The sequence below is a fragment of the Gavialis gangeticus genome, unplaced genomic scaffold (assembly GCF_001723915.1).
Source record: "Gavialis gangeticus isolate Ggan-Ray unplaced genomic scaffold, GavGan_comp1, whole genome shotgun sequence".
Classification (NCBI taxonomy): domain Eukaryota; kingdom Metazoa; phylum Chordata; order Crocodylia; family Gavialidae; genus Gavialis; species Gavialis gangeticus.
This window is the reverse complement of record NW_017729004.1, coordinates 69,584,657-69,588,362: the sequence shown is the minus strand read 5'-3', so window position 1 is coordinate 69,588,362 and position 3,706 is coordinate 69,584,657. Positions and strand designations below refer to the sequence as shown.

At 45.5% G+C, this 3,706-nt stretch overlaps 1 protein-coding gene across 3 annotated transcripts in view; it reads right to left on the bottom strand.

The window, feature by feature from the left end:
• The window catches only part of LRRC72 (leucine rich repeat containing 72), a 38,880-nt gene that overhangs the window by 17,634 nt on the left and 17,540 nt on the right, over positions 1 to 3,706 (bottom strand). The gene's annotated exons all lie outside the window — the stretch shown is intronic.

Sequence of the window (3,706 nt, the reverse complement as noted above, 5' to 3'; positions counted from 1 at the left end):
AGCAGGAGGGCGAGTTCCTCCTGCTTGTTCCCCATGCTAAGGTATATTGACCTTAACCTGCTTAAGCAGTCTCACAATGAGAAGCTGAGATCCAGGGCTATCTTAGATACTTTTGCAAAGCATCCAGTATCATACAAAGCTAACAGAGCATGATTCCAAACCAGTTTAATTAAGGCCTGTTACCAAAGCAGCAAACCCCTGCTTGACTAGTCCTCCTCTGTACTTGGCTGTTGTACTGACCAAAAAGTGTGCGCGCCAATGGTGACCATTATTAAAAGAAGACACTGTAAAGTGGTTTAAGTACAAGCAAGAATGGGAAGCAAGATCCCTTTTTCAGTGTTCATTTGACCCATGTGACCAAACATGCCAAGTTGTAAATATGCAAAACAACCTTAAATCTAAGCTATGGTGACATTTCTCTATGTTTAACACATCTTTTTGTTTTTAGTAAGACCCTTCAAACCTTAGTTCAGTTGAGGTGAAGTCACAAAAACATATCGTTAAAGGGAACCACCTGTTCTCTTTTAAGTTAAGGAGAGTAGGGCCTGTATTCTAGAGCAGGGCTGTCCAACTGGTGATCTGTGGACTGCATGCAGCCTGTGGTCCCCTGCAACCATATCTTCCAATGCTGTGCAGCAGGGGAGTGCCTGGGTGGGCCACATACCACCAGTGGGCCCCCTGCAGCAGGGGGCCATGTACCGCTCATACAACTTGTATCGCAGGGGGCATGGAGCTGCATGCTGCTGGCAGCATCCATAAGGCATCATGGGAAATCCCAGCAGATCATGTGCCACTGGTGTAGCATGGGGTGAAGGGAGGATTGGGGATCTCAGAAGTCTGCCCCCATAGTGTATGGCCCATAGGGTATGCAGGCCCTAGCTGTGCTGAGATTGGACAGACTTGCTCTAGAGCACTCAGCTGAAACTGCACCCCCTAACAGATGCCATCCTGCTACTTAAGTCTGAAGTGAGGACATAGATATTGGTCATCAAGGCTTATCTTCTCAGACTTGTGTCCTTTACAGAGATAAAGTAGCCTAATATCCACGGATCAAGTTCAGCTCCTCCATGTTCCCATATGTTAGTCTTTTCACATTTATATAACTTCAGGTCTTTCAACCCAGTTGACATAAGATGCTGTATAATTAACATTGGCCCAAGGCAGAATAAAATTATACACTCCCAAATGAAATGGAATGTAAAGTAGTTTCTCTGCTGTTCACAGAACTACATACTTATCTCAGGAAGTACTGTTGTATACAGTGTGTTCCTAGGTACTGAGAACAATGAGGAGATGTGCAAACTGTGGTACAGTAGCTTAGAAAAACTAAAACAGTATTTCAGAACCTATGATGTTTTATTATTTATACTATGTTCATGTTTTTTAAAGATCAATGAATAAAAGAGTAGGCATGTGTTTAAGGGCAAGAAGTTCTGGTTATATGCTTTGGTTTTCTAAATGAGATAGTTTTGTCATCACCCATTATTTGAAAAAAAAAGGTTTTGCACTTAATACTTTTCACTTCCATCACACCTCTCACATGAGTGAGATGAGTACTTTGTAAATCACTGTCTAAAAATCTATATAGGATACGGTAAGTAAAATTATCTTTATACAAATAAACTAGGGTACAGCGGCTAAGAGTATAAATAGATGTTGCCAAAGGAAGTCATCAGCTGTGCCAAGATGTGACCTATCCAAGCTGATTTACTTCATGGAGCAAAGCACATATTGTCTGTTGTTCTGCCTGTTGGTCCCAAGGGACAGCAGGTGATGCGTTTCCCCCCCTTGCAGAGATGCTTTCAGAGCAATCTCTGGGGCATGTCTGTACATGGGGAAAGCCAGCTCTGGTGAGACTACTAACCAGCCCAGGGGATCCCAAACAAGGGAACCCAGGATTGGGCCCCCAAAACCTTAGGAGTGCCTCTCAGGAGAGGCTGAAGAGTGCAGGCAGCTCTGGCCTGACCGTGTTCTCCCACCATAAACCTAACAGATGTCTGCTGCAATAAACCAGCACGAATTGGTGCTATGTTGCAGTCACAAATTTGAAGCATTTATGGAGCACCAATGGATATGAACATCTGCTTGCTTAGCCTTTGTGCCTTCATAAAAATGTTTATGGCAGTACAAAGGTGATATTTGTCTCTGCCCTAAGTGACTGAGGATCACAGAGTGAATCAGTGAGCTGCGAATACAGTAAACTAATGCCACCTGAGGATCTGGTTCCCAGTGTCTTGCTTTAACCATGGGTTTAGATCACAGTCTCTTAACCACAAGTAATTCAGGGAGAGTTTGCATCCTGTTCTTCTCATTGGTATAAGGTATACCTCACTTCCACGCTCTTTATCACCATTTCCTGCATGCAGATGGAAGCAGGCTCTGAAAAGTTGCTATATTTCCCTTTTGCACAAGTGGACAGGCAGGATGAAGCCTCAACTCTACCACCACTGCTAAAAGTTGCTAGCAGCAAATTTCTCTTGCTGCGTCACAGAGTGACAGAGTGTCTCACAGCAATACCTCCATGTTGTAATTTATTGCCTCTGTGAAGCAGAAGAGAGACAAGGGAAATTGTATCTCAGAATGATAATCTTATTCCTGATCTGTTATGGATTAGATCATAAATTGATAGTCTAGTGGTTGTCAACCTTCTCTAACTCAAGGCATCCCTCAATAAACTCCAGGAACCCCCAGCTAAACTCACACCACCCTTCAGAAAATGCTCTCTTAGCTTTCACTTGTTTGCCCACAGGAAAAAACAAAACAAAACAATAGAATATTTTTTCTGTTGCAAGAAGCTTGGAAAGATCACAACGGGTTAGAATGTTTTTAACAGCATGGATTCCTGTAACAGCGCAGGGCCCTAGGGGTGGCCGTGAACTCCCCTAGCACCCCCTACTGTGCCAATGTGGTATTAAAGCACCCTCACATCTTACCCGCCACGTCTTTGATGTCAACAATGTTGAAGGGAAGCTGCCTTTTGTCCTCTCTGACATGGTGCTCTGATGCATCTCGGTCTCTGTTCCATTTTGGGTGACTCAATGCACCCCAGCCTTATGGGTTATGCATGGCTCCAACCACCCCTGTACCACGTCCCAAGCCTTGCAGATGTACTGGACGTTGTTTGGTTGATTTCACTCTCCTGCGCCCCACCGGGGCTTCTGGATTGCCTTGCAACTGTGCTCCCTGGCACTTGTCAATCTCTGTCCCCGCTCCAGGTCTTCTCATACTGCCCGCTCCAGGGCTTCTCACACTGGGGCTCAGGTGGCTGTAGCCGTGCCTAGCCGCCAAATCTCCTCCTCGGGTCTTAAACCTCTTGTGAGGCTCAGGCAGCCTCAGCCTTACCTGGCCCCCAATCCTCTGCTCCCCTTCTCAGGGCTGGGGTCACTGCACCCCTGAATGTTGCACCCTCTCTGGCACTAGAGTCCCCATGCTACTATGGAACCCCTACGAGGCCTCCTCCAACCCCTAATAGCCTCAACTGGTCATCCGGTATAACAACAATAAAAACAATAACACAAGCCCCTGGGCTATAACACAAGGCTAAACCTAATGGCTAAACATTCTCCAAACCACACCACATCTCTCACCTGTGTAACTAGCAGCTTATACATCCAGGCCTTTTTCTCTTTTCCTTAGTCAGGCAGTACTCCTTCTTCCTGGCTGCCAGCAGAAAAAGATCACTTACAGCCTCCAGTGTGTGTTTTAT